Here is a 24,043-nt window from a genome sequence, read left to right on the forward strand (position 1 = left end):
TACCAAAATTGGTCCATATCGGTCTATAGTTATATATTGCCGATCTCCAGTCACACAAAAATTGGTCCGTATCGGTTCATAATCATGGTTGCCACTCGAGCCAAAAATAAGCTACCAAAATTTTATTTCTATAGAAAACATTGTCAAAATGTTATTTCTATAGAAAATTTTGTCAACATTTTATTTCTATAGAAAATTTGGTCAAAAATTTATTTCTATAGAAAATTTTGTCAAAATTTTATTTCTAAAGAAATTTTTGTCAAAATTTTATTTCTATAGAAAAGTTTGTCAAAATTTTATTTCTATAGAAAATTTTGTCAAAATTTTATTTCTATAGAAAATTTTGTCAAAATTTTATTTCTATAGAAAATTTTGTCAAAATGTTATTTCTATAGAAAATTTTGTCAAAATTTTATTTCTATAGAAAATTTGGCCAAAAATTTATTTCTATAGAAAATTTTGTTAAAATTTCATTTCTATAGAAAATTTTTTCAAAACTTTATTTCTATCGAAAATTTTGTGAAAATTTTATTTCTATAGAAAATTTTGTGAAAATTTTATTTCTATAGAAAATTTTGTGAAAATTTTATTTCTATAGAAAATTTTTTTAAAATTTTATTTCTATAGAAAATTTTGTTAAAATTTTATTTCTATAGAAAATTTTGTTAAAATTTAATTTCTATAGAAAATTTTGTCAAAATTTTATTTCTATAGAAAATTTTGTGAAAATTTTATTTCTATAGAAAATTTTGTGAAAATTTTATTTCTATAGAAAATTTAGTAAAATTTTATTTCTATAGAAAATTTTGTCAAAATTTTATTTCTATAGAAAATTTTGTCAAACTGAATTATATGCGTATTTAATCGATCTTTTTTTATTTAATATATACCACGTATGGACTTGCATACAATGTTAGGAGGTGTTAGGAGGTTTACGATACCTTGCCATCGGCAAGCGTTACCGCGACTTAAGTAATTCGATTGTGGATGGCAGTGTTTAGAAGAAGTTTCTACGCAATCCATGGTGGAGGGTACATAAGCTGCGGCCTGGCCGAACTTACGGCCGTATAACTTGTTATTATTATTACGATCCCTATGGGACACATAAAAAATTGCAGTAATAAAGGAAAATTTTTCATAAATACAATGAAAATGTTTATTAATTGTACGAAATAGTTTTATTTGCTCAATTTTAATGAAAAATTTAGTTAATATTATGAAGCTGTTTTCTATCAGTGTAGCGTGGAAAATTAGGGGAACTATTTAAGAAAATGTACCCCATTACAATACCTCTGTGAAGTAGCATATTTCATAAAAAGCATTCATTAATTTATTTATTTAATTTTAAGGGATGAAAGCAGATATCCTTAAATTAAAAATTAATTCCTCATCCTTTACATTGGACCCTCGTTTTTTATTATTTGTGTTTGTATTACCCTAAAGATATTTTCAACACTTTAGCTGTAAAATCGTTAGCGTAGCTAAAGAGACTCAACTGCAAACGGTAACTTCATGGCCAACTAAAACAATTGCTTGTAAAATCCCCCCGAAATGAAAACCGTTAAAATTGCAAATACTTGAAAGCTAAAGACCTAAAGCTAGAGGTAACAAAAAAACACAGAAAAACAAGCCCAGAAGAAAGGTAGACAGGCAGAAGACCATGAAGCACTTAGTTCTGCATATTCCAACGGCTAAATTGACGACAATCAAAAGTATTTGAAATTCTTAAATGGATATGTCTAAACATCTTAAACAAATTTGTTAAGGTCAATTTAATTTTTTCTCCGTTTTTTTTTGTTATTTTGTATTAAACAGAAAAAAAAAACATGGAAGCGGAAATTTTACTTGATAACATAATGGGCATGTCGTTAGAGCGTGTCCCCTTTAAAAGATTGAATACAAAAGCAACCAAGTTCAGCAAAACTGTGCAATAAAATTGTGCCAAGAACAATTTTCTGTAAAAAACACCTGTGGAGTTTTTTTCCATTTTTTCTTCTAAGATTCTGGAAAATGTTAGATAGAGTTCCCAGCCTTTCCCACATGAATGCATTTATTATTATTCTATGCTTTGCTTAAATGTCAGCTTTTAGTCTTTAGGCAGAATTTATTTCTTCCTTATGTACGGGTCATAAAGTTAATTTTTTATTTGGCTTTAATCGAAAATTGCGTTATTTATTTATTTTATAGACAAACACAGTTTGATGAAAATCCGAAATTGTTAGAGTTGACAAGCCATGAGATATCTGACACTGTCCACATGGGAAATATGAAAAATTTTGTTGACTATAGTAGGTCGATTGTTGTTGACTTTATTGATTTTCCCATTTATTCACGTGGTGTGTAAAATTCATACACAGAAAAAAATTTCACGAGCAACTTTCCAATTAAAATCTTAATTGAGTTTTAAAAAATATTCAATTAAAAATTTAATTGATTCAACAAATTTTTTAATTGACATAAAAATTAATTAAGCTGAACGAACGTGGTCAATTATCGAATTTGGTATTCTCCGATGAGAAGCCACTCCAAATTGGACAGTTTATGATTAACCCTCTAATGCCCAAGCCCGCCTTTAAGCGGGCTTCATTAAATAAGGAAGCTTTTAGTAAAACACGCCTTAAGACAACAAAAATGGGCAACATAAAGATAAACCTATTTGAAACTATTCAAGATGCTTTGCAGCATATGCCGAATTTTACCGTATAATTTTGTCTTGCTTAGTTCTCTTGTTTTTTGTCGTTAACATTGAAAATTTTATCAGCTGGCAAAAAAATTGGGGCATTAGAGGGTTAAGTAACATACAGCCCCCATATAAAAATAACTTTTGCAGAAATGTATTATTTTACCCAAGTTAGTGGCGTTTAGTACATTTCAATACATCGTCGGAAAGGTATTTGAGAGAGCTTTATTTCTATGCAATTGAAAAGAACGCAAAATACGAAGATTTGAAGTTTTTGGATCACGCAACAATTTTTTTCTAAAATTCCGATTTTTTGGGAATTAGAAATATGAATTGAAACCTTAATAACTTTTGAACTAATTATGATATCATTATGATTTTTATTGATTTTTGCAGGGAAAATTGTTTTAAGAAATATTGCTGAATATACTATTCCCAAAATTGGTATCAAAAATCCCCAAAATGGGGACATATGTTGAAAAAACGTTTTTTTTTTTTGCATATTTCCAGCTGTAGGATGTTAAAACCATTTACAGTTAGTTAGTGAACACATAGGGCGTTTTGGAAAACAGATCGGCTTAGCAATAGGTGCTTTGCCAAATGAGTTTTTGAAAACAAAATTTTTTCTTTTTGAAAAATTGCCGATTTTGGGAGGAGAAGAACTCATATACTACTTGACCAAAATGGCCGACAAAAGCTGGTGTTCTTTAACCAGTAAAACAAGTATATACGGCCGTAAGTTCGGCCAGGCCGAATCTTATGTACCCTCCACCAAGGATTGCATAAAAACTTGTACTAAAAACTGTCATCCACAATCGAAATACTTCGGTTGCGGTAACACTTGCCGATGGCAAGTTATTTTGACAAAATTTTCTATAGAAATAAAATTTTGAGAAAATTTTTTATAGAAATAAAATCTTGACAAAATTTTCTATAGTAATAAAATTTTGACAAAATTTTCTATAGAAATAAAATTTTCACAAAATTTTCTATAGAAATAAAATTTGAAAAAATTTTCTATAGAAATAAAATTTGACAAAATTTTCTATAGAAAAATTTTCAATAGATATCAAATTTTGACAAAATTTTCTATAAAAATAAAATTTTGGGAATACTTTTCAATAGATAACAAATTTTGATAAAATTTTCTATAGAAATCAAAATTTTGACAAAATTTTCTATAGAAATAAAATTTTGATAAAATTTTCTATAGAAATAAAATTTTGACAAAATTTTCTATAGAAATAAAATTTTGACGAAATTTTCTATAGAAATAAAATGTTGACAAAATTTTCTATAGAAATAAAATGTTGACAATATTTTTTATGGAAATAAAATTTTGACAAAATTTTGTATAGAAATAAAATTTTGACAAAGGTTTCTATAGAAATAAAATTTTGACAAAATTTTCTATAGCAATTAAATTTTAACAAAATGTTCTATATGAATAAAATTTTGACAAAATTTTCTATAGAAATAAAATTTTAACGAAATTTTCTACAGAAATAAAATTTTTACAAAATATTCTATAGAAATAAAATTTTAACGACATTTTCTATAGAAATAAAATTTTGACAAAATTTTCCATAGAAATAAAATTTTGACAAATTTTTCTATAGAACTAAAATTTTGACAATATTTTTTATAGAAATAAAATGTTGACAATATTTTTTATAGAAATAAAATTTTGACAAAATTTTCTATAGAAATAAAATTTTGACAAAATTTTCTATAGAAACAAAATTTATTTTGACAAAATTTTCTATAGAAATAAAATTTGACAACATTTTCTATAGAAAATTTTTCAATAGATATCAAATCTTGACAAAATTTTCTATAGAAATAAAATTTTGGGAATATTTTTCAATAGATATCAAATTTTGACAAAATTTTCTATAGAAATCAAAATTTTGACAAAATTTTCTATACAAATACAATTTTGACAAAATTTTCTATAGAAATGAAATTTTACAAAATTTTCCATAGAAATAAAATTTTGACAAAATTTTCCACAGAAATAAAATTTTGACAAATTTTTCTATAGAAATAAAGTTTTGACAAAATTTTTTATAAAAATAAAATTTCGAAAAAATTTTCTATGGAAATACAATTTGGACAAAATTTGCTATAGAAATAAAATTTTGACAAAATTTTCTATAGAAATAAAATTTTGACAAAATTTGTTAGAAAAATAAAATTTTAACGAAATTTTCTATAGATATAAAATTTTGACAAAATTTTCTATAGAAGTACAATTTTGAAAAAATTTTCTATAGAAATCAAAATTTTGACAAAATTTTCTATAGAAATCAAAATTTTGACAAAATTTTCTATAGAAATAAAATTTTGGGAATATTTTTCAATACATATCAAATTTTGATAGAATTTGCTATTGAAATCAAAATTTTGTATAGAAATAAAGTTGTGATAAAATTTTCTATAGAAATAAAATTTTCTGTATAAATCAAAATTTTGACAAAATTTTCCATAGAAATAAAATTTTGACAAACTTTTCTATAGAAATAAAATTTTGACAAAATTTTCTAGAGAAATACAATTTTCACAAAATTTTCTATAGAAATAAAATCTTGGCAAAATTTTCTATAGAAATAAAATTTTAACAAAATTTTGACAAAATTTTCCATAGAAATAAAATTATGACAAAACTTTCTATAGAAATAAAATTTTGACAAATTTTTCTATAGAAATACAAGTTCACAAAATCTTCTATAGAAATAAAATCTTGGCAAAATTTTCTATAGAAATAAAATTTTGACAAAATTTTCAATTGAAATAAAATTTTGACAAAATTGTCGTTAGAAATAAAATTTTGACAAATTTTCTATTGAAATCAAAATTTAGACATAATTTTCTCTAGAAATAAAATTTTGATAAAATTTTCTCTAGAAATAAAATTTTGACAAAATTGTCTATAGAAATGAAATTTTAAATAAAAGCTCGAAAAAACGGAAAAGCTTTTATTTGAAAATGAAAATCAAAAAACAACAAATACATGAAATAAAATTTTGACAAAATGTTCTATAGAAATAAAATTTTGACAAAATTTTCCATAGAAATAAAATTTTGACAAACTTTTCTATAGAAATAAAATTTTGACAAAATTTTCTATAGAAATACAATTTTCACAAAATTTTCTATAGAAATAAAATCTTGGCAAAATTTTCTATAGAAATAAAATTTTAACAAAATTTTGACAAAATTTTCCATAGAAATAAAATTATGACAAAACTTTCTATAGAAATAAAATTTTGACAAATTTTTCTATAGAAATACAAGTTCACAAAATTTTCTATAGAAATAAAATCTTGGCAAAATTTTCTATAGAAATAAAATTTTGACAAAATTTTCAATTGAAATAAAATTTTGACAAAATTGTCGTTAGGAATAAAATTTTGACAAATTTTCTATTGAAATCAAAATTTAGACATAATTTTCTCTAGAAATAAAATTTTGATAAAATTTTCTCTAGAAATAAAATTTTGACAAAATTGTCTATAGAAATAAAATTTTAAATAAAAGTTTGAGATCTCAAACTCGAAAAAACGGAAAAGCTTTTATTTGAAAATGAAAATCAAAAAACAACAAATACATGAAATAAAAATTTGACAAAATTTTCTATAGAAATAAAATTTTTACAAATTTTCTATAGAAATAAAATTTTGACAAAATTTTCTTAGAAATAAAATTTTGGCAAAATTTTCTATAGAAATAAAATTTTGACAAAATTTTCTATAGAAATAAATTTTTGACAAAATTTTCTTAGAAATAAAATTTTGACAAATTTTCTTAAAATAAAATTTTGACAAAATTTTCTATAAAAATAAAATTTTAAAAAATTTTTTTCTATAGAAATAAAAAGTTTACAACATATTCCACAAAATAAAATTTTTCTATAGAAATAATTCAAATCGGTTCAGATTTAGTTGTATCTCACATATGTATGTATCGCCCGATTTTCCAAAATTTGTCAATTTAGTACAAGGTAATCTTTTGTAATATCATCCAAATCGATTCAGCAAAAACTCCTATTACCAGGTATGAGTACAAGTATGCCTGCGCCAAATTGGTAACAACTTCCTCGTACATATATCAGTAGTAATACTTTTACACGGGCATGACATTGGAGGAAAGTACTTCTTCGCAAGCATACCAGCTCTCCAAAAATAATATCTTTACCATAAAGGTACCCAAAAAGTGCGAACTCACCCCTGTTGTTTTGTAATCCAACACACTATACCACGCTCCACGATATGGATATATTCAATGATGTTATTTCGTAATATAAATTATGTACTATACAACTTTAGAAAATAAAGGTATATTTTATTGGAAATTTTTTTCTGAAATGTAATTTGGCATTACTTATCGCTACTATTAACGGTGCCCACTGTAGAGCCGAACCCGTACCTCAAGATTTAATTTTGATTACCGGTATTAATAGAAAGAATCACTTTTTGCCTACACAGGTAAGTTATTATTTTTAAATCCCAGGTAATACTGCAAGTAGTAACTTTTTGATTACCGGTATTACTGAAAGAAGCACTAGTGCTTTCCCAGTTATATATGTATCGCCCGATATTTCCAAATTTGGTTATAATACCCAATTTTACTCAAATTTCAAATTTAAATGTAGTAGGCGACCTACAGGTCTTACATAAAATACATATTCGCTATATATAATATATTGGCCGATATTCACAAAATGGGGTTATATACCCCACTAATTGAGCGATTTTCTGTTTTTTTTTTTTTTTTGGGATCAATATTAGTGGCATACTAACCGCAAGTGTAAAGTCAAGTAGAGCTCCTAATATCGGGCATTTCTAGTAAGAGTGAGATAATACTCCCATAAACTTGTGCCACATAATTTTCTTAAATTAGGGAAATACGGTTTATTTCCCAAACTTATTCCAATAATATCCCACAAATGCTTAAGTACGGGTGGTTTTGGGTATGATATAGTCAGTCCAGCCTGACTTTACTTTACTTTAGTTGTTTTTCTCTTAATTTTTATTTTTTTATAGAATTAATTTTCAAAGTAATAATTTCTAATAAAAATATTTACAATAAGGCATTAGTTCATAAAATTCTTAGGTCTTAAAAAAAATTACAAAAAATATATTTTGTGTTTACTTTCCTGCTTATCTGTAGACGTGAGCTTACATAACTCCACATTTTTATTCTTGCTGCTTTCAATAGAACCCTCCAAAAATGGCACGCAATTCCGGTTTATGAAATTTTATTTATTTTTTTTAATCATAAGCAATTCACTACGGTCTCATGGTGAAACTTTTTAGCAGTAGACCATTGAAATATTCGTTCATAAAGTATTAGAGACAATAGGAATTACAATTGTAAAAAAAATAAAATGGCAAGATATAGCATTTTTTTGCGTCTTGAATAAAAATGTCAAAAGAATATTGCAAATATTGACATTTTCCCCCTAAATGGGCGAAGGCTTTGTCAAGAGTTATTTACTTGGAAAAATGCATTCTGTAAATGTGAAATTTTATTGGAAACCGCCTTTAAAGGAAGCCAAAAAGTTACAAAACATCTTCTCTAAGGCCATCATGGATGTCTAACTGCTGTTTGCATATTGGACGAGCCATACATTTGGACAGGATAGACTATTGTGACTTGACTGATTGACTGTTTTGACGGTATGTTTTCTTTTGGCCATTTTTTTTTTTCGTTTGTTTGGTGTGCCGGCATTGCTTATTAAACTTGCACTTGAACTTGTTTGCCTTCTTTTGTGTTTGTTTTTTTATAAGAGCTGAGGGCATTGTTGAATTCAAATTCAAAGCAATCCAAGAAAATCCAATGTATTCTTAATATGGCCATAGCCGATATCGTGCACTTGGAAAACTTGAAAGCCATCCAAAATAATCAACAATGAATAGACACAAAAGTAACAAAAGAACCATTGAATAACAATCTTCAAAAGAAAATAAACAAATTAACACGTCACGAGAGAGTGAGAGAGAGGGATAGATAGAGAGTAGATTGGAATGGAAGGTGTTAATGACATTAAACAATTAAGAATAGATCTTAAGACAAACAAAAATAGAAGCATTAAAAAGAGATATGGTAAACCAATATCCAATTGGTGATTTGGAATATTCTTAAGTTAAAAAAAAAGAAAAAAAAACAAAAAAAAATTACACTCTATGAAACAAATCTTTCCTCTGGAATGAAATTTTAGACCCACAAAATTCCCCTTTAAATTCTTTTTATACCCACCACCATAGAATAGTGACGGGGGTATAATAAGTTTGTCATTCCGTTTGTAACACATCGAAATATTGATTTCCGACTATATAAAGTATATATATATATATATATATATATATATATATATATATATATATATATATATATATATATATATATATATATATATATATATATATATATATATATATATATATATATATATATATATATATATATATATATATATATATATATATATATATATATATATATATATATATATATATATATATATATATATATATATATATATTCTTGATCAGGGAGAAATTTTAAGACGATATAAGCATATCCGTCTGTCTGTTGTAATCACGATACAGCCTTCAAAAATGGCGCTATCGTCCTGAAATTTGGCACAGATTCGTCTTTTGTTTGCAGGCAGGTCAAGTTCGAAGATGGGCTATATCGGTCCAAGTTTTGATATAGTCCCCATATAAACCGACCTCCCGATTTGGGACCTTGGGCTTATAAAAACTGTAGTTTTTATCCAATTTGCCTGAAATTAGATATCTAGAAGTATTTTAGGACCATCAAAAAGTGTATCGAAGATGGTGCCTATCGGTCCATGTTTTGGTATAGCCCCCATTTGGACCGATTTCACGATTTTGCTTCTTGGTCGTCTAGAAAGTGTATTTTCTATCCGATTTGCCTGAAATTGGAAATCTAGAGGTATTCTAGGCCCATAAAGAGGTGTGCCGAAAATGGGGTGTATCGGTCCATGTTTTTATATAGCCCCCATATAGACCGATCTCCCGATTTTACTTCTTGGGCTTCTAGAATCCGTAGTTTTAATCCAATTTACTTGAAATTTGAAATCTATAGTTACTCTAGGACCCTAAAGACGTGTGCCGAAAATGGTGAGTACCGGTCCATGTTTTGATATAGCCACCATATACATAGATCGATCTCCTGATTTTACTTCTTGATATTCTAGAATATTAATTTTTACCCAATTTGCCTCAAATCGGAAATCTAGAAGTATTCTAGGACCTTAAAGAGGTGTGCCGAAAATGGTGAGTATCGGTCCATGTTTTGATATGGCCCCCATATAGACCGATCTCCCGATTTTACTTCTTGGTGTTCTATAATCCGTAGTTTTTACCCACTTTGCCTGAAATTGGAAATCTAGAGGTATTCTAGGGCCATAAAGAGGTGTGCCGAATATATTGAGTATCGGTACAGTTTTTGATATAGCCCCTTATAAACCGGCCCTCCGATTTGGGGTCTAGATTCTAGACCTACAATTAAATGTGCTGAATACTGTGTGTATCCTTGCATGTTTTGGTATAGCCCCCATCACACCGAACCGGGAGCTCGGTGTAATGGTAATTTAACTCCTAGATTTTCTAGAAATTGTAGTTTTTATCCGATTTGCCACAAATTGAAAATATACTGGCATTTTAGACCCATAACAAAGTGTATATGATTTAGTTTTATCGGTCCATTTGGTAAGGCCTCCATATAGACCGATTTCACATATTGAGGGTATAGAAGACGCACTGATCTGCTTGGGAAAATATCTGTCATCAAACCCCCCTGAAATTTTCAAAGGAAACTATTATATTTGATTCATGGTGGTGGGTATTTAAGATTCGGCCCGGCCGAACTTACTACTGTGTTTACTTGTTACTTTTATCAAATTTATTTATTTTATCTAGAATGTCCTGGCATTTTTCCTTCCTTTTATTCTACTGCATACAATGAGTCATTGTTTTTTATACGAATTGAGGCAGCAATATGTATAAAAAAAAAACAATATACCAGGAACTTTCTATTAATCATCCTAAAAGTATGCAAGGATGAAGCAGAAATAAATCTCATATCAGAATGATGGATTCGTGAAGAAGATGATAAGTTGACTTATCATTCGACCTCATCTATAGAAATGGAGAATTGCGGATATGCAAATAGAAGTGATTTATATTCCCCTGTCCCTTCATAAATGCTAGGAATTTTAATTCGAAACTATTCAGAATTGGGCGCCAACTGCTTGGCCACCGCCCCCGTTGCAGTCGGGTCTACGGCCCGGGGCGGACACAGGGTTTTCAACCCTGTCCAGGGACTGCAAACCCCCATTTGGAGTATGCTTATTTCCCGAAAAACTCAAAAATACCAACTCCAAAGGGCTACAACAACAACAACAACTGCTTGGCCAGAGAAAAGTATAAAAACAAAGGTATAAAAAGGGATTTTAAATATTCGATGTGTAGCTGCTACAAAAGACTTCTTTCATTATTAGATTCACCATGGGGAAAAAGGCTAAAAATGCCCGCTTTTCGTGCTTAAAATATCACATGAGCGTTGCTGTTGAGAATTTCTAAAAAGTGTCACTTAAAATAAAATGTAGCACAATAATTTTGAAAAAAGTACACAATGTTTCTAAATTACGAATTAAATTAGTTTTATAAGATTTTCTATTTCTATGAATGTACGAATTCATTATTTTATTTAAAATACATCTAAATAAATCCAGTCATTTTATGTGTATTTCATCGAAAATCAATCTTTAAAATTAACCTCTTCACTACCGAAATAAACCTAATGTTAACAACTTTAATTTTTCTCCTTTTTTACTTGCCCTAACAGCATGTCTAAACAAGTAAGGAAAATCTAAAGTCGAACGGGGCCGACTATATTATACCCTGCACCACTTTCTAGATCTAAATTTTCGATACCATATCACATCCGTCAAATGTGTTGGGTGCTATATATAAAGGTTTGTCCCAAATACACACATTTAAATATCACTCGATTTGGACAGAATTTGATAGACTTTTACAAAATCTACAGACTCAAAATTTAAGTTGGCTAATGCACTAGGATGGAACACAATTTTAGTAAAAAATAAATATGGGAAACATTTAAATCTGAAGCAATTTTAAGGAAACTTCGCAAAAGTTTATTTATGATTTATCGCTCGAAGTTAGAAGTTTAGGAAAATTAGAGTCATTTTTACAACTTTTCGACTAAGCAGTGGCGATTTAACAAGGAAAATGTTGGTATTTTGACCATTTTTATCGAAGTCAGAAAAACACATATATGGGAGCTATATCTAAATCTGAACCGATTTCAATCAAATTTGGCACACATGACTATATTACTAATTGTAATCCTAGTGCAAAATTTCAACCAAATTGGGCCAAAACTCTGGCTTCTGGGCCCATATTAGTGCATATCGGGCGAAAGATATATATGGGAGCTGTATCTAAATCTGAACCGATTTCTTTCAAAAGCAATAGGGTTCTATTCTGACCCAAATTAGGAACATGTGCCATATTTGAAGGAGATTGGACTTAAATTGCGACCTAGACTTTGATCACAAAAATGTGTTCACAGACAGACGGACGGACGGACGGACAGACGGACAGACGGACATCGACTCAGGGACCCACCCTGAGCATTATTGCCAAAGACACCATGTGTCTATCTCGTCTCCTTCTGGGTGTTACAAACATATGCACTAACTTATAATACCCTGTTCCACATTGTGGCGCAGGGTATAAAAATTGTAATTTTGAGGACTTACCTCAATTAGTTCAAGATCTATATGAGCTTGTTCTGAAAACTTGATTTTTGAATTGTAACCAAATTGCCTTACGGATATAAGCGCTATTTGGTCCATATTATCTATGAAAGTGTGAAACAAAAACATCAAAAAAGAATCGAAAAAATAACAGGTTGACTGATAAATCCCCGATCTAACAAAGAAAAACAATTTTTTTTGTCAAAATTCGTTTTTATTATTCAACATAGTTCCCTTCAAGAGCGATACAACGATTATAACGACCTTCCAATTTGTTGATACCATTTTGGTAGTACTCCTTCGGTTTTGCCTCAAAATACGCCTCAGTTTCGGCGATCACCTCTTCCTTGCAGCCAATTTTTTTCCCTGCGAGCATCCTTTTGAGGTCTGACAACAAGAAAAAGTCGCTGGGGACCAGATATGGAGAATACGGTGGGTGGGGAAGCAATTCGAAGCCCAATTCATGAATTTTTGCCATCGTCCTCAATGACTTGTGGCGCGCCGTTTAGCCGCGATTTCGACTTTCAAACGCTCCAATAACGCCATATAATAGTCACTGTTGATGGTTTTTCCCTTCTCAAGCTAATCGATAAAAATTATTCCATGCGCATCCCAAAAAAACAGAGGCCATTACTTTGCCAGCGGACTTTTGAGTCTTTCCACGCTTCGGAGACGGTTCACCGGTCGCTGTCCACTCAGCCGACTGTCGATTGGACTCAGGAGTGTAGTGATGGAACCATGTTTCATCCATTGTCACATATCGACGGAAAAACTCGGGTGTATTACGAGTTAACAGCAGCAAACACCGCTCAGAATCACCAATACGTTGTTGTTTTTGGTCAAATGTGAGCTCGCGCGGCACCCATTTTGCACAGAGCTTCCGCATATCCAAATATTGATGAATGATATGACCAACACGTTCCTTTGATATCTTTAAGGCCTCTGCTATCTCGATCAACTTCATGTTATGGTCATTCAAAATCATTTTGTGGATTTTTTTGATGTTTTCGCCGGTAACCACCTCTTTCGGGCGCCCACTGCGTTCACCGTCCTCCGTGCTCATTTCACCACGCTTGAATTTTGCATATCCATTCCATTTTTTTTCACAATAACAAAAGTTGCTTCATAAAGGACACTCTATCTCACCAACTAATTGACTTACAGACGTCAAATTTTGACACGAATCATTTGAAGGTTGGTACTATATAAAAATAATATGCATTTAATACTAGCGACGCCATCTATGTGTCAGACCGGGGACTTATCAGCCAACCTGTTATTCAGTCCATTGCGATACCACATTGATGAACTTCTCTCTAATGCAGTGAAACCACTTAGAGAAGCTTTGAAACCCTCAGAAATGTCAACAGCATTACTGAGGTGGGATAATCCACCGCTGAAAAGTTTTTTGGTGTTCGGTCGAAGCAGGAACCGAACCCACGACCTTGTGTATGCAAGGCGGGCATGATAACCATTGCACCACGGTGGCTCCCAAGATATTTGTAATTTAATTTCTATTAACTGACAGTTAAAGCCTAACGGAGCTACATGAAAATGGTCGTCAAGTATATATATTATCAGAATTGTTCCAAAACAAAATATTGTTTGTATCGTTCAAACATATTATGTTTCACCTTAGGCATACACTGCAGTGCACTGGTAGAAACAAATTGTAATTAAATTAAATTCTTTGTGAACATATATTTTCAAGGCGCCAATTGGTTACTGCCATTCTTTTACTTGCAGCATACTTTCTAGGTCTCTCTTTCTGAACACATATATGTTTATAGGCTATTACTAAATTAATATATGTTTGCATCCAAGCATATTATATTTACAAAAAATTTATATCTGTGTCCCAAACATGTTATGCTAGTTTATGAACATTATATGCTTACATTTAAAAATATTGTGTTAAAAAATTTGATTTCCAAACATATAATTCTTACACCCAAACATATGAAAAACAGTTTTTCGTCCGTGTAGATTTTTCGGAAAAAAACATATTTTTTGAAACTGCGTAATGATGTTTTAAATGCAACAACCTTGATTTCGTAGAACTCGGTAAACATTTTAGGAATTTTAGAATGAAGTCATGGTAGGTACAAAGAAAAAAAATTTCACGAAAATTTTTCCAATTAATTAATTGAGTTTTAAAAAATGTTCAATTAAAAATTTAATGGAATCAACAAATTTTTTAATTGAAACAAAATCACAAAAATTAATAGTATCAATTAATTTTTTAATTGGATCAATTAATTTTTAATTGACCTTCAATTAATTTTTTAATTGATGCTATCATTTCTGTGATTGAAGACATTTCAATTAAAAAATTAATTGGATCAATTAATTTCGTAATTGAATCAGAATTTTTTTGTATAGAAATGATTTTTAGAATATAGTGAGTAGCCAAGAAGAAGAGAACCCGTGTCCCTTTTTTGGTTTTCTCTATATTCTAAAAATTATTTCTACCTACCCTGACTTCATTCTAAGTCCAAATATGATTAGTTCATTTGCACACTACAAATTACATTCAAGTTTTGGAAAAATAAACTTTTGGTCTTTTGTAAATTTCGAACATTATATATAATATGACATTTTTTTTATTAATTATACTAAAAGTATGCTATAGAGAATATTCAAAGAGGTGCTTATTTTTCAAAATCCACTTAAATCTAGATTTTATGCAAACTGTTTTCAGTACACAGAAAACATTTTCACGAACATTTTTCCAATTAAAATTTTCATTGAGTTTTAAAAAAATATTCAATTAAAAATTTAATTGATTCAACAATTTTTTTAAGTGAAACAAAAATTAATAGTATCAATTAATTTTTTAATTGGCTCAATTAATTTTTAATTGACCTTCAAATAATTTTTTAATTGATACTATCATTTCTGGGATTGAAGACATTTCAGTTATAAAATTAATTGGATCAATTAATTTCGTGATTGAATCAGATTTTTTTTGTGTAGGCTATATATTTTTTTCTAGGATACATTTTAACTATGTTATGATTTATATATTTTGAATTTGTTCTTTGTTATTGTGTCCTTAGTTAATTCTATTCTTGGAATTTTGTCTATCTTTCCTGCTTTGTTATTCTGGTCTTTTCAATGAATCATTGGTTTTTAAATGTGTTGCAGCTTCATAGTATACCAGGGTTTCATTTTTTATTGCTCATCCTAAAAGTATGCTGCACTGCATATTCATGTTGATGAATTGACAAGGACTGAGAGGGGCCATGATTACTTAAAAGTAATTCCATGCTGCATGGAGAATATCTAAAAAGTGGCGCAAAATTGTCACAACAAAACAAAGTTGCACAAAAATTAAAAAAAAGTAGCACAGGAATTAAATAATTTTTTTTTTTTAATTTTATAAGTTTGATTTTTTCAAATTAGATTTAAACAAATCTAACAATCATTTTATCACTATTTCATCGAAAATGAATCCTCAAAATTAAAATTTCTTGGTAGTACCCAGTTTACCCACTCAGAAGGAAAAGTTGCTTAAAATTATAGTATTGGACGTATTAATACGATTTTATGTTTAGGTACCTATCCGTAATTTCAAAGGAATTAAAATTTGCGAAAACTATTGCACTATAGAAAGATCTATTGAAAAGTGGCACAGCATGACAAAAAGGTGGCACAAAAATGTAAAAGTGTCACAGAAGTGTGTATCGCTTTAAAAGACTAGCAAATATGGGATTTATTTATTTGTATACCATGGTGTTCTCGGTCGGATATGTGTAGCTCCGGAAAGTATGCAAAGACTAGTAGATAAATAAGATTACTCTGTACTTCCAATTTCAAGGAGTTATTTTCGATGAGATGGATATAAAATGATTGTTATCTTATTTGAAAAAAAAAAACATTTCCCCATTCTATAGAAAATATTAAAAAAAAAACTTTTTTCTTGATTGTTATTTTTTGTACCACGATTCAAACTTCGTGTTCTACTTTTGTGAATGACACTCCTTGGGAATCAATTAATCAATTTTTATTTGAAATTTATCTAAATAAAAAAATAATTCATTCAATTTATATTTGTAATTGATTTTTTTTAGCTAAAACTTAGTTGGGTCAGTTCAATCTTTAATTGAATAGTTTTTAAAATTCAATTAAATTTTAATTGGAAAATTTTTGGTTATATTTTGTTCTAGGTACACGAAAAAAAATGTTCTGATTCAATCACGAAATTAATCGATCCGATTATTTTTTTTTTTAATTTAAATGTCTTCAATCACAGAAATGATAGTATCAATTAAAAATTAATTGAACGTCAATTAAAAAATTAATTGATACAATTAAAAATTTAATTGATACTATTAATTTTTGTGATTGATTTTTGTTTCAATTAACAATTTGTTTGACTCAATTAAATTTTTAATTGAATATTGTGTACCTTTCCAAATTTTGTGAATATAAACTTTTAGATTTTTATAATTTTTTTTTAGTGTTGGGATAAATTCAAAATAATATTTTTAATTAGGATATTGTTTTTTATTTTCGTATAGAAGATGAATGATTTGTTTCTACCCTGCCTGACTTCATTCTAAATGAAAATATGAGTAATATAGACTCCACGCCTAATTGCACACTACAATTTACATTCGATTACTCATCCCAAAAATATCCTATTTTTCCCAATTACTATATGCTTTCAATGACTAATACTCATTGTGTATGAGTAACTCTGGTATTATTTATAAGGCCACATTACCACTCCAAGCTAAACCACTTAATTTCTCCTATTTTTTGTTTAATTTCAGGAAATTGTCGGTTTCTTTTGACCTTATCACCATACTACTAAAGCCACTATATACTTGTATATAGTGATGAGACGAAGAGTAGTACTATAAAAAAGGTTGGTATTTTTTCTGATTTATGTGTAATTATTACCATGGTATTAAGGTATGAACATGATTTTTACTCAAATTACTTTGGAGGGTTTGTTTTTTCCTTGTTTTTATTTGGTATCTTCTTTGGGTGGCACACCTCCAATATTTGCCAAAAATTTATTCTTATGAAGCTAAAATATGTGATGGGAGCTTTAATTTTTTCTTTGCATTCCGTTTCAGTTATGGTTTCGATTTTCCTCGCTTACCGCCAAAAAATAATCAAATTTAATTGGCAATAAGTTGTCATTTGTAATCATATTCTCCATCGCTATCATGTTATGTCTGCTTAAGTTTTTATTTCTTCAATCTTTCGCTGATAAACAAATAAAGAAGATTTGCAGGTACCATAACATGGAAGTCTTATATTCGTGAAAAGGCAGAATTTTTATTCTTGTGTTGCGATATTTAGAGTTTGATAATGTTAAATTCCATAGCAGCAGTGGGGAATTGTACGACGATGGCCCTATAAGTATTTAGTCAACGAAAAGAAAAAAAAAAAAAACTTGTGAAAAATGGGGGATCGAAACACGGTTGCCATTGAAGGCCAAAATAATCTAACAAAAATTTAAGAACATTTTAATAAATTAAAAAAAAAAAACACTTATTTTGACCAATTTTTATTTCTATAGAATATTTTGTCAAGATTTTATTTCTATAGACAATTTTGTCATCATTTTATTTCTATAGAAAATTTTATCAAAATTTTATTTCTATCGAAAATTTTGTCAAAATTTTATTTCTATAGAAAATTTTTTCAAAATTTTATTTCTATAGAAAATTTTTTCAAAATTTTATTTCTGTAGAAAATTTTGTCAGAATTTTATTTCTATAGAAAATTTTGTCAAAATTTTATTTCTATAATAAATTTTGTCAAAATTTTATTTCTATTTTTATAGAAAATTTTGTCAAAATTTTATTTCTATAGAAAATTGTGTCAACATTTTATTTCTATAGAAAATGTTGTCAAAATGTTATTTCTGTAGAAAATTATGTAAAAATTTTATTTCTATAGAAAATTTTGTCAAAATTTTATTTCTACAGAAAATTTTGTCAAAATTTTATTTCTATAGAAAATTTTTTCAAAATTTTATTTCTGTAGAAAACTTGTGAAATACCTATTAGATGGAAAGGAATCATTTGCAAAATCTACCAAAACATCAAGAATTCTACCAACTGTGACAACCGTGGTTTCGTTCCCCAATCTGTGACCCGGAGTAGTGCAAACTTGGATTAATTTGTAAAATTATGTAAACATTTTATTTCTATAGAAAATTATGTAAAAATTTTATTTCTATAGAAATTTTTGTCGAAATTTTATTTCTATAGTAAATTTTGCCAAAGTTTTATTTCTATAGAAAATTTTGTCAAAATTTTATTTCTATAGAAAATTTAGTCATCATTTTATTTCTATAGAAAATTTTGTCAACATTTTATTTCTATAGAAAATTTTGTCAAAATTTTATTTCTATAGAACATTTTGTCAAAATTTTGATTTCTATAGTAAATTTTGTCAAAATTTATGTCTATAGAAAATTTTGTCAAAATTTTATTTCTTTAGAAAATTATGTAAAAATTTTATTTCTATAGAAAATTTTGTCAAAATTTTATTTCTATAGAAAATTTTGTCAAAATTTTATTTCCATAGAAAATTTTTTCAAAATTTTATTTCTGTAGAAAATTTGTGAAATATCTATTAGATGGAAAGGAATCATTTGCAAAATCTACCAAAACATCAAGAATTCTACCAACTGTGGCAACCGTTGTTTCGATCCCCAATCTGTGACCCGGAGTAGTGCAAACTTGGATCATCTCCAAAGAATTTTACATAGGCTTGTCATAGGGCGGAAACCTTGACCTTCTTCGGATTATTTGCAATGCTTTCGGTTTTAATTAAAAAAATACCAATTTTACTTTCACATAATTTTATTTTCACAAAATTAATTGAAACTGCATAAATCACAGGAACGATTTAAACAATTAAAAAATTAATTAATGTACTTACAAATTTTTGTATGATTTTTGTTTCGATTAAAATATAAATTGAGTGTCGATAAAGTTGTTAATTAAATATATATATATATATATATATATATATATATATATATATATATATATATATATATATATATATATATATATATATATATATATATATATATATATATATATATATATATATATATATATATATATATATATATATATATATATATATATATATATATATATATATATATATATATATATATATATATATATATATATTTTTTTTTTTTTTTTTTTTGATTGAATAAAAATTTTAATTAGAAAACGGTTGATGAGATATTTTCAGTGTACTCACATACTCAACAGATTTCGAAAAAGTCCCCACAAAAAGCCTCAAATTTATACAAATTCCCACTAAATCCCCAAGTCCCCATCTCAAAAAATCTTCTCCATCCTCGAAAAAATGTCCCTAACTCGGGGAAAAACCCCAATGCTGGAAACACTGGTTGAAGCTGCAAACTTTTTCAATTAAAAAATTAATTGATCAATTAACCTTTTTAATCGAAATTGGTCGGTGAATTTCTTTTTAATTTACAATTAAAAAAAATAATTGATACAATAAATCAAAATAAAAACACAAAGTCTGATTGACTATGTGTTTTATTTTGAAAGTGATTGATTGAAATTGTTATGTCTTTAATTTAAAAATTAATTGACCGCTGTTTTTATTAAAAATTAATTGTTTCAATGAATAATTTAATTAAAAAATTTAATAGATGTCAATTCACAGAAAAAATATCACCAAAATATTTCCAATTAAAAAGTTAATTGAAGTTGAAAATTTTTTCAATTAATAAATTAATTGATACAATTAACTTTTTAATCATGATAGAAACATTAAGTTAATTAAGTCAATGATTGAAAATTTTCAAATTTTTGATTAAAAAATTAATTGATACAATTAAGTTTTTAATCAAATTCGGAAGACTAATTCAGTTAAAAAAGTGCTGATTTTTTAATTTTTAATTAAGAATGTATTTCAAACAATCATTTGTTAATCCAAATAAAAACTCTAAGCCAATTCAGAAAGTAATTAAAAATAGTTACATTTTTAATTAATAAATTAATTGAGTTTTGCAATCAACATTTATCAATTCATGGCATGGTGTGCAATCAATCAATTAAAAAATTATTTTTTTCTATGCCCAATTAAAACTGTGATTGATACTATCATTTTCGTGATTGAAGACATTTCAATTAAAAAATTAATTGGATCAATTAATTTGGTGATTGAATCAGAAAAAAAAATTTTGTGTGTTGCTAAACTCAATTATTTGTTTAGCCGATTTAATTAAAAAGTTAATGGAAAATTGTATTGAAGTTCAACTAAATAATTCATTGAATCAATTAACAAATTGATTGAGTTTTTGCAATCGACATCAATCAAATTTTTGAATCAATGAAAAAAATAATTTAAATTTTCGAAACAAATTAATTAAGTTTTTAATCAAATATTTTTTTTAATGTCCAATTAAAAGTGTGATTGACACTATCATCTTTGTGATTGAAGAAATTTCAATTAAAAAATTTATTGGATCAATTAATTTCTTGATTGAATCATAAAAAAGTTTTCATGACAAAATTTTCGTAATATTTTTCTTGGGATAACCAAAGTTCTCTTTTGGCTTTAATTTTTTCTCTATTTTTTTTAATTTAATATTTTTTAAATTGAATTATAATTTTAGTTAAAAAAATAATGCTACTATTTTTTTCTGTGTATCTACGGCAACATTTTTATCATTGCCTTTTCTAACAAATTATGTTTGGGATAACCATTAAATGAAAGTGTCTTAAAATAGTCTTAATATTGAATTCACTATTAATATCCCTAAAAAAAGCAACAAAATCTTTAGATCTGTCTCAGATTATTTGTGGGTTAGATTAAATGACTTTATTGAATTTTCAACAAACCTAATGTTGTTTATCTAAAAAATTACCAACATGTGTTGAGTGATAACATTCACAGATATTTTCGCAATTGGTGACAGGCAATGGTTGCTGTATTTTCGAGGCGTTATTTGTTTGGCTTAATGGCATGGTGTGCGCTTAGATCTGATTTAATTGTGTCAAAAAGCCATTTACATTCTTAAATAGACATTTTGGCCACCACCTATGGATATAAACGCAATAGCATTAGGCCATGATTACACGCTACAACATTCAGGCTTAAAATGGCTATGACCTAAAGTGTATGCTAGCATAGACCAGACCAACTATCACAAAGCAAACACCCAAAAAAGTAACACTTGCATTTTGTTTCAAAACTCACAAATCCCAAAAGCCATTCACATATCTGTGTGGCGTTAATTGGCAGTGGTGAAGTAAAACTGAAGAAAAAAACCAAACGTTAATCTTATAGACCGATGTCTTAAAACTAACCACTCACTTGGTGTCAGCAAACACCTGGGTCAATAAAAATGAATGGATTTAAGAAAAAATCGAAAAAAACATATGAACTTTTGAAAAAATTCATATAAATAATATTTATGGTAAATCAGGTGAATATGAAAAAAGGGGAAAGAAGAAAATATCAACACATTTTCAAAAGAAGCTTGCATTCACTCTCTTCACCCAGAGAAGGAATATGATCACCTCAACCATGTTTCAAGAGCAAAATGTTATTTTTGAATGGTGACCATGTAACATGTTTGTCGCAACCATGTTATTTTCTCGGAGATTATGTGTCTGATTTCGGCAAGCATATTATTTTTGGCGAGAAAAGAACATTTTTGCCATAAACATGTTACATGGTCACCATCCAAAAATAACATTTTGCTCTTGAAACATGGTTGAGGTGATCATATTCCTTCTCTGCGTGTTGAGAAATGAGGTTAGTTAGTTGGCCTTTTTTTTAGAAACCAGTTGAAAAAGCCAAACCAAACTGTTTTCTTTTCCCCTCAATGATCAGCGTCAACCGCCATTGCTACTATTCGAATCACTTTAGAAATAAAAAGTTATTGTGACAATTATTTTAGATTTGTCATGTGTATTGCTGTTGATTTTCCTTTTGCTTCGAAAGTAGATTGAATATTTTTTTTGGACACATGGGACAAAAACAAGAAATGTTACACTCGAAATATTTATACCTTATTTCATAAAAAATACACCTATTATATAGGGTATGGTAGATAGACTATGGATGGTAACTATTGTATTGGTCGTAATGTTTTGAATAAAATTAATTGATTGAAGGTGGCAATTTCACTCTTGCACTCTTCCTTCGTCGAATTCTGCATTTCTTTCACTTCGAGGCTCCAAAGACATTCTTACAAAAAAATACAAAATAAAATAAAATAAAGCAGTGCAAAAAGATCTCAACAACATTAACACAAGAAATGCTGGAAATCCCAGTGTAATAATGTAATGTAAGTTCATTCGCCCGAACTGAAATATGTAGAGTCTAGGCTTGTATAGATTTGTATCTGGCGTTTTCTTTTCAATGGTTCTATTAATCAAGTTCCTTAATCTAATTTGTCCATATAGCTCGAATAATAATTAATTGTAAATTAAGATATAATGCATTTGGACGTTAATAGCCTGTTTCAGTATCAGGCAAATATGAAAAATAATGTAATAATGTCTTAGAATCGTTGTGCAAATTGTGGTTACAAAACTGTAAAATGTTTGACTATAATTTTATCTAGAGAATTTTGGATAATTGCGCCCCGTTGGGCACCAGATTTTTCAAATTGTTACTGCTATATTTCCATATTCTCTACTCAGAAACAATTTTCACGAAAATTTTTCCAATTCAAGTGAGTTTTAGAAAAAAAAAAATATTCAAATAAAATTTTAATTGATTCAACAAATTTTTTAATGGAAACAAAAAACAATCACAAAAATTAATAGTATCAATTAATTTTTTAATTGGATCAATTAGTTTTTTCATTGATACATTATTTCTATGATTGAAGACAATTCAATTAAACATTTATTTGGATCAATTAATTTCGTGATTGAATAGGAAAAAAATTTTTGTGTGTACCTTTGGATTATATTCGCCATGCACACTACTTATGTTCCGAGGGCCTACGACAGCTATTTGACCTCAGATTTCGCATATGTTATGCTGATTGTTTCCTGAAAAATGTAGAATCAATTCATTACATAAAACAACAAACAAATTAAATATTTGTGTACTCAAGAATGAACCACACGTTGGGCGCCAGGTTTTGAAATTCTGCTGTCATATTTCCATATGTACACAGAAAAAATATTCGCCACAATATTTCCAGTTAACAATTTAATTGAAATTTCAAAAATATTCAAATAAAAATTTAATTGATTCAACAAAATTTTTTTTAATCAAAACAAAATTTAATCATAAAACTTAATAGTATCAATAAATTTTTTTATTCGATCCATTAATATTTTAATTGATTCAACAAAATTTTTTTAATCACAACAAAATGTAATCATAAGACTTAATAGTATCAATTATTTTTTTTATTCGATCAATTAATATTTTAATTGATTTTGGTCATTGATACTATCATGAAATGCAATTAATAATTAAATTCGTGATTAATTAAAAAATAATTAAGGTTTTTGAAGTGCCGGTAGAAATCAATAAATTTTTTAATCAAGTATATT

At 27.8% G+C, this 24,043-nt stretch overlaps 1 protein-coding gene across 1 annotated transcript in view; it reads left to right on the forward strand.

Moving 5' to 3' along the window:
• CdGAPr (GTPase-activating protein CdGAPr) overlaps positions 1 to 24,043 on the forward strand; it is a 287,380-nt gene that overhangs the window by 109,399 nt on the left and 153,938 nt on the right. Inside the window, exon 4 of the mRNA XM_075294044.1 lies at positions 17,276 to 17,370. The gene's annotated coding sequence lies outside the window, so the exon portion shown is untranslated. The remainder of the gene's footprint in view (positions 1 to 17,275; positions 17,371 to 24,043) is intronic.

The sequence above is a fragment of the Haematobia irritans genome, chromosome 2, assembly GCF_050003625.1.
Source record: "Haematobia irritans isolate KBUSLIRL chromosome 2, ASM5000362v1, whole genome shotgun sequence".
In the NCBI taxonomy this organism is placed as follows: domain Eukaryota; kingdom Metazoa; phylum Arthropoda; class Insecta; order Diptera; family Muscidae; genus Haematobia; species Haematobia irritans.